The sequence below is a fragment of the Felis catus genome, chromosome F2, assembly GCF_018350175.1.
Source record: "Felis catus isolate Fca126 chromosome F2, F.catus_Fca126_mat1.0, whole genome shotgun sequence".
Taxonomy (NCBI): domain Eukaryota; kingdom Metazoa; phylum Chordata; class Mammalia; order Carnivora; family Felidae; genus Felis; species Felis catus.
In genome coordinates this window covers 64,440,669-64,455,437 of record NC_058385.1, presented here as the reverse complement: position 1 = coordinate 64,455,437, position 14,769 = coordinate 64,440,669, and the positions used below count along the sequence as shown (strand labels likewise).

The following is a 14,769-nucleotide window of genomic DNA, read 5'->3' as shown; positions in this document are numbered from 1 at the left end:
GCCTCTTCTTTGCTCCCACAGCATCTAGAAACTCTATCATAATACCTAACCCAAGACATAATAATTTCTGTTATCTGTCTACATCCTGTTTTATAAAATTCTTGAGAACATATATTGTGTCTATATCCACCACTCATTGATTCAACAAGTAGTATGATAGTACTGGTTCTAGAATTACAATCAATAGAAAGCAAAACCAGATGTGTGAGTTCATGTCTCTTACAGCCTATTGAGGGAAACAGACATTGATCAAATGGTCACACAGAAAATTGAACTCTGGCAAATACTACAAAGGAAAATTAGGTTTGATGAAGCCTATAATGAGAAGATTGACCTATTCAAGATGCCTAGGGCAAGGAAGACCTCCTTGATTCTGAAGGATATGATGACTAAGGTGAAGTCTGAGATTGAGAGGTAATTAATGGACAGAGAGGAAGTACTCCATTTTAGGGAACAGCATGTGTCAAGGCCTCAGAGTCAGATTCAAGGAACTGAAAGAAATTCAGTGTGATTGGAGCACTAAGAGAAAAAAAATCAGCTTAGTTGAAGACTGGAAAGGAAAAGTCTAAATATTCATATTTGCATACTTGCCCTATAGTCATTGGAGGATTTCACACAGAGATGTGATGAGATCAGACTTTCTGTCTGAAAGATCAGTCTGACTATAGAGTAGAGGACAGAGTAGATGGATCCAGGAACAGATGTCAGGATGTCTATTAGAATTCTGGCTATTGCCATAACCTAGATGGCAGATAAAGGAGGCATGGATTACGTTGGTGGTGTGGGACAAGCAAAGAAAGGGAAGACTTGAGAGATATCTGGGGAGTGAAATTAGTAGAACTTGGTGATGGATTAGATGTGGGAATTAGAGAGAAGACATTCCCTAGAGTGGTACCTGGCATAGAGTAGCATCACAAGTATCTATCCAATAAATATTTACATAAAGCTCTTGATCATTATGTAGTGTATATTTTTTACTTTTAAAAATATTGCACGGTGCCTGGGTGGCTCAGTTGGTTAAGCATCTGACTTCAGCTCAGGTCATGATCTTGCGGTTCATGAGTTGGAGCCCTGTGTGGGGCTCTGCGTGGAGCCTGCTTCAGATTCTGTCTCCTCTCTCTCTGCCCCTCCTCTGCTTGCACTCTGTCTCTCTCTCAGAAATAAATAAAAAACATTAAAAAAAATTTTAATATATACATATGACCTAAATACAAATTCCAGTTCTTTCACTTATTGAATAACTTTGGTCAAATCACTTAACTTCTTTTTTTAATTTAAAAAAATGTTTTATTTACCTTTTAAAATATTAAGCACCTTCTATTTTTTTAAGTTTATTTATTTTGAGAGAGAGCAAGAGTGAGAGTGAGCTTGTGAGAGTGAGCAGGGGAGGGACAGAGAGAGAAGGAGAGAGATAATCCCAAGCAGACCCCGTTCTGCCAGCACAGAGCCTGATGTGGGGCTTAAACTCACAAACCACGAGAATGTGACCCGAGCGGAAACCAAGAGAGACAGAGAGACAGGGCATGAGTGGGGGAGGGGCAGAGAGAGAGGGAGACACAGAATCTGAAGCAGGCTCCAGGCTCTGAGCTGTCAGCCCAGAGCCCAATTCAGGGCTCGGAAACCAAGAACTGTGAGATCATGACCTGAGGCTAAGTCAGATGCTCAACTGACTGAGATACCCAGGCGCCCCTCCTTTTTTTTTTTTTAAAGAGAGAGAGCAGTGGGAGAGAGGAGCAGAGAGAGAGAGAGAGAGAGAGAGAGAGAGAGAGAGAGAGAGAAAATCTCAAGCAGGCTCCACACTCATCACAGAGCCTGACACAGGGCTTGATATCACGACCATGAGATCATGAAGTGAGCCAAAATCAAGAGTCAGATGCTCAACCAACTGAGCCACCCGGGCACCCTGAAATCATTTAACTCCTATGTGCCTAAAATTTCTTCATCCATATAATGGGGGGAAATATAGTAAAAAAATGTATAGGGCATTTTCATCAGAATGAAATATGAAAATTCACATTAACCACTGATATCAATCTTTAATATTTACTAAATGTTCAATATATTTAAGTTTTAAAAATAGGTGTATAACTGCTACATAGTTTTATCATATAAATATGGACAAAAAATTCATAAGGGTGTAGATCACGTTTTTAAAAAGGATTATTTTGGTGGGTATATGAAGAAAGCGAAGAAGAGGGAACCAAAAAGGCAAAAACTACACTAGAAAAATAATAGATACAATAGGACCACATTTGTGAATTGTAAAATATGTGTCTATATATACATTTTGAGACAATGTTGAATGTTTTCAATAAAAAGAAATGTCTTATTTATGTTTTTCTTCTTTATGTATAAATATTTTAAAATCTTTTCTGCAATAAGTATATGTTGCTTATAATAAGAAAAAATAATTAATTTGAAACTACATCTTTGATTTCACCTTCTGCAAGTATTAAGAGCCCTGGAGTGTCCATTTTTATATTCAGTGATTCTGAAATTTTATTCTCCTACAGCCTAATCTAGTCATTGGTATCATCTAGTAACTCAGAGTTAATTTCCCTAGATTGGAGGGCACTAAATTTTCCCTTCATTTTGCCTGCATTTCCATTTTAAACATTTAAGAGCGGAAATGCAAAATAACTTCAAATATGTATATATCCAATGATAATGAAAGGAATATAATATTACTGAAGACAATAGCAGGGAAAATGAACAAAATAAAGCAGACCTTTGTATTTAAGCAATGTGAACTCACAATCAATGACAGATAACTGAGGTAATTAAATAAGAAAAAAAATAGTCTGTAATAATTACCCCTCTTTGTTAGTCAAAAGTACTCAAACAAACTCCCTCAGAACACAGTGGAAGTTTGCTTGAATACTGCATTTTGCAATCAAATGGACAAGCAAAGGAAGGACAAAATTAGGAAATACATGTTGAACACTTTATGTTATTTCCCAAAGCAGAGAAATCTTAGGTTTATAAAGGCATATCTAAAAATTATGAGTGCAAGCAAGCAATGTGATTACAGAAGCTATTGAGAAGAAAGAAAACTGAAGAATATAACCAAAACTAAATGAAGGTCAAGATATAATAGAATAAAATCATCAGGGTTTTGAGTTCAAAGATTTTTTGGATAGAAACCATATTCAAGGTACTGTGCCAAGTACATTGCAAATGATATCTCACTCAATTTGCACAAACAACACTTTGAATTACTCTATAAGGAATCCAGACACAGAGAAAGGTTGACATGTGAGTTAATCCAAGTCCTTGAACTTTCTCTTTGTTCCCACGGTGTGAGGGTTGGAGAAGAGGAACAAAATTTCAGATTTCACTTGAGAAAATCTATACTGAATGTAAAGCCTGAATTATAAAGTGGCACTTGGAAGTGTCCACCCATCCTTGAAGACCAGATGACTTTTGTATGTTTTTTTTTAAAAGAAGAAATTCGGATGATGGTTCCAGCGTGATAAAGCTTGAACTCTCACTGATATTTGAGCATGTTTGTTGTATCAGTCAAAGGCCAGCCAGGCTCAAAGAGCTTAACTGAAAAGAATTTAATGAAGAGGCTATTTCCAGAGGTGAGGGAGGGTTAAAGGAAACCAAGAAATTATGGTAAGGAGCCCAATGCTAGCAGTACCTCAACCTTGGGTGGGGTCCCAACGAGCAGCCTGTTAAGAGTGGGTAATGGATCTATGGGAATGGAACATAACAAAGCATTAGGGATACCTTCACTGCAAATTGTTTAAGGGCTAGAAACATCGTCTGAAAGAGAATGACATGGGGCAGCCTCCAAAAAGGACACGACATTTAAAGCAGAAATGCCAAGGGTATCCCTCTTGGGTCTGGTAGATTCTGGTATGTTAACAATGACTTTATCACGGAAAGATGGTATCTACTATTAACTTCAAATAGTTATTGGGAAAGTGCGATGTGAGTACAATCTATCTGTGTTTGGAATAATTGTGAAGCAATACCTCAGAGACTGGATCACCTGAAGATATTAAAGGAATAGAAGCAAAGCCCAAGAGATACTGAACTGGGACCTTTCTGAGCTGAAATATCCACAATTTCTCATTTTAGGAACAAATAAAGGCCAAGAGCAGCGATCCTAAGGCAAACCTAAGTACACATTTATAAGTAGTGATTATGCAGGACAACATATAGCTGTAAGAGGGCTGGCCCCCACCCCAATAGCCTTAAACCATTCTGTCCTTACTTCCTGGTGTCATTTTTGCATGGTTTAGGAAATAATACAATATTATGTAGAATCATTTTAATTGTTTCCAAACATGAATATTATAATAAATAAGAACTTGATCCATAGATCTGTAGCCCTTATGTGTTGCCTTCACCCTTATTCAAAACTACCAGAAAAGTAGACTACTAATAAAACACTAATAAAAATACAAAACAAAAAGATGTATCTAATAAGTCAATGGATAGAAGTATGATAAAAATCATGTAAAATAATTTTTAGGCAAGAAAAGATGTAAAAAACAACAAAGAAAAGATGGGGGAGAGAAAAAACAAATAGTAGTACAGTAGATTTAAATCCAACTATCTCAATAATCACATGAAATATAAATACTGTCCCTATCTAAAAAGAAAAGATGGTCAGATTGTATTTTTAAAAAGCATGATCCTTAATGCCTGGGTGGTTCAGTAAGTTAAGCGTCCGACTTCATCTCAGGTCATGTGAGTTCGATTTATGAGTTCAAACCCCGCATCAGGCTCTGTGCTGACAGCTCAGAGCCCGGAGCCTGCTTCAGATTCTGTCTCCCCCTCTCTCTGCCCCTCCCCTACTCATGCTCTGTCTCTCTGTCTGAAAAATAAATAAACATTTAAAAAAACTTTGAAAAAACAAGCATGATCCAACCCTATGTTGTCTATAAGAAACCTTTAAACATAAACATAGATAGGTAAAAAGAATAAAAGGATGTAAAAAGATATGTCACACAAACACTAATCTGGGAAGCTGAAACAACTATATTAAAAATTACTATATTAATATTTCAGAACAAGGAATAGTATTAGTAATATAAAGGGGCATTATCTAATGATACATGAACCAATTTGTCAAGAGGGCATAATAATTCTAAATGTGTATATACCTAATAACAGTCTCAATGTACATTAAAGACAAATGTTATACAGAAAGCATAAACAAACAAATCCACAATTATAGGTGGAGATTTTATCATCTTTTTCAATGTTTGATAGAACAAGTACACAAATTCAAAAGGCTGTAGAAGACCCAACAGTATACTGGTCTTTTTTTTTTTTTTAATATTTTTTTTATTTATTTTTGAGACAGAGACAGAGCATGAACGGGGGAGGGGCAGAGAGAGAGGGAGACACAGAATCGGAAGCAGGCCCCAGTCTCCGAGCCATCAGCCCAGAGCCCGACGCGGGGCTCGAACTCACAGACCGCAAGATCGTGACCTGAGCCGAAGTCGGACGTTTAACCAACTGAGCCACCCAGGCGCCCCAGTGTACTGGTCTTAACAGGGAGTTATTCAACACTCCAACCAACAAAAGCATAGTACACATGCTGTGCAAGTAAACATGGAACACTGACGAATATAGACCATATGATGGACCCAAATGGAAGTCTCAACAGCTTTGTCACTATTGAAACCATATAAATTGCATTCCCTAAGCACAACAAATTAAACTGGAAATCAATAACTGACTGATATCTGAAAAATTCCCAAATACTTGGCAATTAAACATCACACTTCTTTTTTTCTTTCATTTGTTTAATGTTTATTGTTTATTTTGAGAGAGAGGGAGACACACACACAGACAGCATGAGGGGGGAGGTGCAGAGAGAGACAGAGGGAGACACAGAATCTGAGGCAGGCTCCAGGCTCTGAGCTATCAGCAGAGCCTGACGTCGGGCTCTAACCCACAAACCATGAGATCATGACCTAAGCCGGAGTTGGAGGCTTAACTGACTGAACTACCCAGGCATCCCCAAACATCACACTTGTAAACAACCCATGAGCCAAAGAAGAATTCAAAAGGAAAATTAGAAAGAATTTTGAACAGAGAATAAAAATACAGCATATCAATATATGTGCATGCTGTTAATACAGTGCCCAGGGGAAAATTTACACTTCAAATGCTAAAAGAGGAAGAAAAAAGGCCTCAAATCAATAATCTACGTTTCCACCTTAATAATTAGGAAGAAAAAGAACTAATTAATCCCAAATTTAGTGGAGCAGAAAATAATAAAGGGCATTTTTAAAAACTCAATGAAACAGATAATATAAAAACAATAGAGACCATCAAAGAACTCAAAATTGGATCAGTGAAATTGATAAACCTTTAGCCAGATTGATCAAGAAAAAAGAAAGGACACAAACTGCCAATATCAGTAATAAAAATAAGAATATCCCTAAAGACCCAACACATATTAAAAGTAATAATATTGATGCAAACATCCCTTAAAATTTTTTTAACAAACCAAATTCATCAGTACATCAGTATGACCAAATATTTCTTCCAGGAATGCAAAAATGATTTAACATTTGAAAATTAATGTAATTCATCCTATCAGTAAATGAGAGGAAAACATCTCAATACCTGCAAAAAAAACATTTGACAAAATTCAACTCTTATTCGTGACTAAAAAAAATTAAACTCTCAGCAAACTATGAGTAGAAGGAAAATTCCCTAAAATAATAAAAAACCTAAAACTAACATCATCTTTCATGCTTTACCCTGAAGACTGGAACAAGGCAAAAATACCTTCCCTCACTACATCTATTCAACATTGTACTGCTTATGCTAGCTCATGTAGTAAAGCAAGAAACAAAAACAGAATTCCTAGAGATTCAAAAGGAAAAAGGGAAATTTTCCTTATTTGCAGGGCACATAATTGTCTATATATAATATACCAAAAATAAAATATTAAGTGAGTATGGCAAGATGGTAGATAATAAGGTCAACAGAAAATCAATTATATATCTTCTATTATAATTGAAACTTTTATAATAAACCATTTACAAAACCACAAAAATAGGAAAAAAAAATAGAACTCAATTTATGAAAAAATATGAAAAACTTGGCTCAGTCAGTTAAGCACCCAACTCTTGGTTTCGGCTCAGATCATGTTCTCATGGTTCATGGGTTCAAGCCCTGCATTGGGCTCTGTGCTGGCAGCACAGAGCCTGCTTGGGATTCTCTCTCTCCCTCTCTCTGCCCCTCCCCCACTCGTCTTCTCTCTCTCTCTCTCTCTCTCTCTCTCTCTCTCTCTCTCAAAATAAACAAATAAACAAAAAAATTGCTTAATAAAAAAAAGAAAAAATATGCAAGACTTGTAAGCTAAAAGTGACAAAATATTGCTGAGAGAAATTAAAGATCTAAATAAATGGAGAGACATACCATAGATTGGAAGACTAATTAAGATGTCAATTCTCCCCAATCTATAAATTCAATGCAATTGCATTCAAAATTCCAGTAGTCACTTTTGTAAAAACCAGAAAACCTATTCTAAATGAAATGACAAAGGAACCAGTATAACTCAAAATTCTGACAAAGAACAAAGTGAGGATTTGCACAACCTGACTTTAAAGCTTACATCCAAGGTACAGTAATCAAAGCAGAGTGGTATTGGTGTAAACATGGATATATCGATCAATAGCATCTAATACAGACCCCAGAAATAAAACCATGCATCTATATGGTAAATTAATTTTAAGAAAGATACCAAGGCAATTCAATGTGGAAAGATAATATTGTCAAGGCATAATGTTTGAACAATTGAATATCCAAATGCTAAAAGCAAATAAATGAACCTCAACACTTGCATTATACCACATGTACAAATTTAGTCTAATGAATCACAGCCTTAAATGTAAAAGCTAAAACTATCAAGCTTTAAGAAAAAAGCAATAAAAGCTTAGCAACTCCGAATTCAGCAAAAACTAAATAGATTTAATAAATAGGACCCAACAAGCATGGTATTTAAAAGAAAAAATTAACAAGTTTTACTTCATTAAAATTTAAACTTTTGCTCTTTAAAATACACTGTTACTGATAAAGAATTCTTACAATACAATAATGAGAAGACAGATAACCTGACTCAAAAATATATACAGACAAAAGAGGGAGGGTGGGTGATGGGTATTCAAGAGGGCATCTTTTGGGATGAGCACTGGGTGTTGTATGGAAACCAATTTGACAATAAATTTCATATATTAAAATAAAAAAACCACAGCGTACCAAAATAAAGCATGCAAACGGCAAATGAGCCTATGAACATACGCTTATCATACATCATTACAGAAATGCTAACTAAACCACAATGAGATATCATTACACACTCAATAGAATGGCCAGAATTAAAAATATTGACAATACCACTTACTGACACGTATATAGAACAACGGGAGAATGCATACAGAAAAACAGCAACAGTTCCTTTAAAAGTTATACATATCCTTACCAGATTCCCAGAGATTCCATTCGTAGGTATTTTCCCCAAAAATATGGGAACATTAAGTTTACACCTGTACTCAAAAGCCGATTTATTCATAACACTCCCAAACTGGAAAGAATCTAAATTTTCATCAATATTTGAAAAACCACACGAATTGTGATATAAGTATGTCCCGCTTTTCAAAAATTTGCATTATAACACTTTGTTTTTACGAAACCCCTGCATTATTACCTGATTTCGCTAACTGAAAGAAATCCAAAGCTGTTCGCTTTTACGACAAAAGGCGAAAAGCGAAAACAGCGTTCGGTGTTGGTTTTGCGGCAGCCGGATGGAGCCGCGGCATCTCGGCCTCAAGCCACCTGAGCTCTGACCTGTGTCAGGTGAGCATCTGTGCTTAATCTGGGTTTATTTCGTGCATCCATTAGCAAGGTGTGGCCTAAGGTATCGGAAAAGTCTGAGAGATGATTTTTTGGATCTGAGAATACTCAGTTTTGTGTTTTGTTTTGTTTTCCATATAGATTAATGGTAATTCCTTCTCTGCTTTGTGCCATTTGGGTTTACAGAAGTTCTCATAGAAACGCTCTGCTTCTGAATAGTGGTAGAAACCTGTATATATGTATAATGAAATACAACTCAGCAATAAAAAGGAATGAATTGCTGATAGAAGCAATAACAAGAATAAATGTCAAGAACATTTTGTAAAAGCATCCAGACAAAAAATACTACATACTACAAAATTTCACTCATGTAAAGTTATAGAAAACCCAAAATTATAGTAAAAGAAAGCAGATCAGGTGTTACCAAGAACCAGGAGTCAGGAAGAAGAGATTGACTTTAAAGGTCATAGAGGAACTTTTTAGGGTGATGAAAATATCCTGATTACCATAGAGGTTACACAACTATATACAATTATCAAAACTCAACAATTCTTACATATAAATTACTGAATTTTATTGTGTGTGAATTACACTTCAATCGTGTTGATTTTTTTAAAGTGCAGAAATAAAGGACCCACAGTGGTAGTGATTTATCAATAGAAAATTTTTGTTGAAATTTAATTGTCAATGGAATTGTCTTGACTATTAAAAATGTAATCCTTGGCTAATTAATAAGTTACAAATAATGACACATGGTATGATAATGAAACCGTATTCAAAATATAGAATATTTGGGGCACCTGGGTGGCTCAGTCGGTTGAGCGTCCTGACCTCGTCTTGGGTCATGATCTCACGGTTTGTGGGTTAGAGCCCCGCGTCAGGCTCTGTGCAGACAGCTCAGAGCCTAGAGCCTGCTTCAGGTTCTGTGCCTCCCTCTCTCTCTCTGCCCCTCCTCCACTCGCACTCTCTCTAAAATGAATAAATGTTAAAAAAAAAAATACAGATTATTCTTAAGAGTCAAGGTAACAATACCAAGTGTCATTGAGGATACAGAGCAACTTTAACTCTCAAACACTCCTGTGGGAATTGTACCAAATTGGCACAATGGCTTTGGAAAATTCTTTAAAAACACCTATTAACCTTGAAGATAAACATACCTGATGACCCTGTGGTTTCATGTGTAAGTTTGTATGTCATAAAAATAAGCTCTTCTGTCCATCAAATAAAATACATAAGAATCTCATAGATGCTTTATTCATAATATCCCCAAACAAGAAATTCATGAAATGTCTAAAAACAAATATGGAGTGGGGTGCCAGGTGTCTTAGTTGAGCGTCCGACTCTGGCTCAGGTCATGATCTCGTGGTTAGTGACTTCCAGCCCCATGTCAGGCTCTGTGCTGACAGCTCAGAGCCTGGAGACTGATTTGGATTCTGTGTCTCCCTCTCTCTCTGCCCCTCCCCCACTTGTGTTCTGTCTCTCTCTCTCAAAAATAACTAAACATTTAAAAAAATTTTTTAAAAATAGAGAGAAATTATAGTGTACCCACAAAATGAAATACTATTTATCAATAAAAAATGACTGCTACTCACAACAATATAAATAAACGTCATAAATAATGTTGAACAAAAAAAAGCCAGACCCTAAATTCCATTCAAAAGTGAGTTAAAAATAGGCAAAATGGGTGTAAGTTGGTAGAAGCCAGAATGGTGCTATCTTTGGTGGAGAATATTGTTTGGAAGGGATTACAAGAGAGCCTTCTGGAGTGCTGAAAATATTCTTTCTTGATCTGGGTGCTAGTAATATGGCTATGTACCCATGTCAAAATCCTTTGAATTGCACACTTAAAATTGGTGTACTTCTTTGTATGAATTATACCCTAATGTAAACATTTTTGAAAGTTTAAGTCATGATTTTAAAATATAGGAAAAAGAGAAAAAAAATCATGATATATCATCGCCTTAGACTGCTAAATACTATTCTTGTTCTGTGGATAAGGAGCTGAAGGGAGAATGCTTTTGGAACATTCTCTTTGTAAAAATCCCTCTAGAGGGCTGTAGGGAACTCCCAGCATCAGATAAACTGAGCCTGCAAGCCATAGGAGAAAAAAAGCAAGCTTGTCTTTTATTAAATTAAAATGTCAACACTTTTCTTATTTTCTCCAGTGGTTGTTTCTTTTTAAAAAGTTTCCCACAAGGGTTGACAGTGGATATTTGTGGACTTGGCCTGATGGGGAATCAGCAGGTTATGCTTTAAGCCCCCTCTACTTCTGAGTAGTGAGGTACATTTGGAGGAGTCAGTTAACCTCTCTGTGATTTCAGATTGCCAATTGATAAAAATAATATTACTAACAATAATGAGAACAGTCCTGTCTAGTAGCTCTTGAATATGTGTTATGAGCTGACCACTTTGCACATAGTATCTCCAACCTTGTACGGTAGGTCATATTATTGAGAGGCAACATAGTATGTTCTCTGGAGTCAGATTCCCTGAGTTAGAAACCTGGTTCTGCTTCTTTTCAAATGTGTAAACTTGGGCTCTGGTCTCTTCATCTGTAAAATGGGAATAAAAAAAAAAAAAAAAACTTTCCTCCCAAGATTGTTGCTACGATTAAACTGATTTCTATTAAAGCATTGAGAATATGCTGGGCACATACTAAGGGCTATAAATATATTTGCTAAGTAAAATGACAAAAATAACTTTAAAGATGAGAAAATGCAAGTTCACAGTGACAATGACATACCCCAGGGGTGAGGCAGTGAGAGCTGCAGGGGCAGGCAATGAGAGGGCTCATTGTATGTGGGCTTTTTTTTCCCTTTTCTTTTAGAAGATAAGTAAGACCTTTTGTTATCATCATGCCCTGGCAATTTAAAACTATGTCGCAGATAAAATACTCTCCCACTGTTCCCGTACCCCATCCACTCTGGACATCCCTGCATCGAGGTTTATGAAAAGCCTAAAGTGTCGCAAGCCCATATTCATCAAATTTCAAAGTCTGTACTCACTGAACCTCCTCTAAGGGCCATTTTTGTTCTTAGAATACATTTCCTGAAACCCCTGTCTGCTGTATGTAGTATCCACGTCTTCTCCTTTGAAACAATTTTCATTCAAGAAACAAATGGTAGTACCTACCATGTACTAGGTTCTGCGTTCTATCTTAGCCACTGGACATACAACATGAACAAGACAATGTCCTTGCTCTCTTAGAGCTTACATTCTAACAGGGTGAGACAGAAAGTAAACAAATGCATTATTTTCAGATGACAGTAAGTAAATGAGGAAATAAACCATTTCCTGAGCCTGAGCCACTCTGCTCAATGCAGTAACCCTTAGCCACATGTGGCTATTGAGTTTTTAAAATATGATTAGCACAGAGGTGCCTGGGTGGCTCAGTCGGTTGAATATCCGACTTCAGTTCAGATCATGATCTCACAGCTTTTGAGCCCCAAGTTGGGGTCTGTGCTGACAGCTCAGAGCCTGGAGCCTGCTTCGGATTCTGTGTCTCCCTCTCTGTCTGTCCCTCCCCCACTCACATTCTGTCTCTGTCTCTCTCTATATATACAAAACTAAATAAGCATTAAAAAATGTGATTAACACAAATTGAATTGCGATGTAAATTCAAAACACACATGAATTTCAAAGACGTAGTATTGAAGAAAGAGTGGTATATCTCATTAGTAACTTTTATGTATTTATTCATGTTGTTAAGACCAAGGGTTTTTTATGTATATTTACCATGTCCGGTGTTCTTTAATATATTTTTTTTAAATATGGAACGCTTCATGAATTTGCGTGTCACCCTTGTGCAGGGGCCATGCTAATCTTCTCTGTATCGTTCCAATTTTAGTATATGTGCTGCCGAAGCGAGCACTCTTTAATATTTTCTATAGCACAGATTTTCTAATGATGAATTCTCTCAGACTATGTTCATCTGAAAAAGTCTTTATTTCTTTTTTTAAAAAAGGATTTTAAGTAGGGGCGCCTGGGTGGCTCAGTTGGTTAGACAACCAACTTCAGCTCAGGTCATGATCTCACACTTTGTGAGTTCGAGCCCCACGTTGGGCTCTGTGCTGACAGCTCAGAGCCTGGAGCCTGCTTCAGATTCTGTGTCTCCCCCTCTCTCTGCCCCCTCGCCTGCTCACACTCTGTGTCTGTCTCTCAATAATAAATAAACGTTAAAAAAAAATTAAAAAAAAAATAAAGATTTTAAGTAGTCCTCTACACCTAACACAGGACTCAAACTTACATCCCAAAATCAAAAGTCACATGCTCCACTGACTAAGCCTGCCAGGTGCCTTTCTTTTATTTTTAAAGTTATTTTACTGAGTAGAGAATTCAGGGTTGATGGCTTTTGTTCTTTTAGCACTTTGAAGATGTCATTCTATTGTCTTCTGGCCTACTTGGTTTCTGATTAGAAATCCACAGATTCTTATCTTTTACTCTGTATGTAATGTGTATTTCTTTTCTCTGGCTGCTTTTAAGATTTACTTTTTATCCCAGGTTTTCAAAACTTTTATTATGTTTGAGGTTTTCCTTGCTCTACCTGCTTGGGGTTCTGTTGAGCATCTTGAATACATGGATTGACATTTTTCCTCAGATTTGCAAAGAATGTTGCCGGGGGTGGGATGGGTTCAAGTAATTTCCTTTTTTTCCTCTCCCCTTTTTATGAAACTCTATTTGTACGTATCTTGACACTTCATATTGTCCCCTGGACACTAAAGCTCCGTTCATTTGGTCTTTTTACCCTCTGTGCTTCCGTCGACATTGTTTCCATTGCTGTGCTTTCAAATTCAGTGTTGTTGCTCTCGTTGTTGTTTCCTTCTTTGTGTCTAACCAGTCGTTAATCCTCCCAGTGAAATTTTGGATATTGTTTCATTTCTAGAAATTCCATTTTTTAAATCCTTCATTTTTTTCCTCACTAGGCTTGTGTTTCCCTTTAAATCCTTGAAGGTATTTATATTTGCTGTTTTCCGATCCTTGTCTACTAATGTCATTACCTTTGTCATTGCTTATCTTGTTTATGGTGATTGCTGTTTCTCCTTGGAGTCAGTTGCATTTTTTTCTACTTCTTCATATGTCCAATATTTTTTCTTTCATTAGATCCTGGACATTGTGCATTTTACAGTGTTGAGTGCTGGACATTTTTTAAAAATATATGTTCCCTTACAAAGTGTTGGATTTTATTTGGGCAGGCACTTAAATTACTTGTTATTCAGCCTGAGCTTTTCAAAGTTTTCTTAGGAGCTTTTTTTAGGGCAGGTTTTGAGTGTCCTTGACTAGTTTATTTTCTCTTGTAAGGCATGACCCTCCACTGTCACCACTGAATCCTATGGGGCTTCAATAAGGACTCTTTACTCTGGTTGACCAAACCTCAGACATCTCCCAGCCTTGTGTGTGTTCCAGGAACTCCTCAATTTACAGTTGTGTGGTTGTTCTTTGCCCAGTCAGACTCACGGACTCTCACCCGTCACATCTGTGGTTTAGAATTCAACACCATACTCAAGGGGACCTTTATGCAGATTTTGGAGCTCTTTCTCTGCACAGTTCCCTCCTGTCTGGTACTCTGACCCTCAAATCCCAGACGCCTTGCTCTTCCAAAATTCCAGCCTCTGTCTCCTTCCTTCACTGCAGTCTGAAAAGTGCCTCCAGACAGAAAGGCCAGATGCACAGAAAGTCCACCTTGTTTATTTCCTTTCTCTTGTGAATCAGGGTCCTGCACCGCCTATTGTCTAATGTGCAGAAACAGTTACCCCGTACATTTCATCCAGATTTCTCATTGTTTTCTGTCAGAGGGTGCTCCCATCCCAGTGACCCCATCATAGCCAGAGGCAGAAGGAAGCATGTATGAAATTAGACATTTTATGAAAATAAATGTTTTATTTTAAGATAGTGTTTTTTAGAAATATTAAAAATATTTATTTATTTTTTGGGGGGGAGAGA

At 36.8% G+C, this 14,769-nt stretch overlaps 1 long non-coding RNA gene and 1 other non-coding gene across 2 annotated transcripts in view; one reads left to right on the top strand and one right to left on the bottom strand.

The window, feature by feature from the left end:
* The first annotated feature begins 8,769 nt into the window (after window positions 1–8,769).
* Window positions 8,770–14,769, top strand: part of LOC109495921 — a 58,182-nt gene continuing 52,182 nt past the window's right edge. Inside the window, exon 1 of the long non-coding RNA XR_002151644.3 lies at window positions 8,770–8,832. This is a non-coding gene — a long non-coding RNA (uncharacterized LOC109495921). The remainder of the gene's footprint in view (window positions 8,833–14,769) is intronic.
* LOC111558629 lies at window positions 12,594–12,700 on the bottom strand. The gene has a single exon (XR_002739711.2). It is a non-coding gene; the product is annotated as a U6 spliceosomal RNA (small nuclear RNA).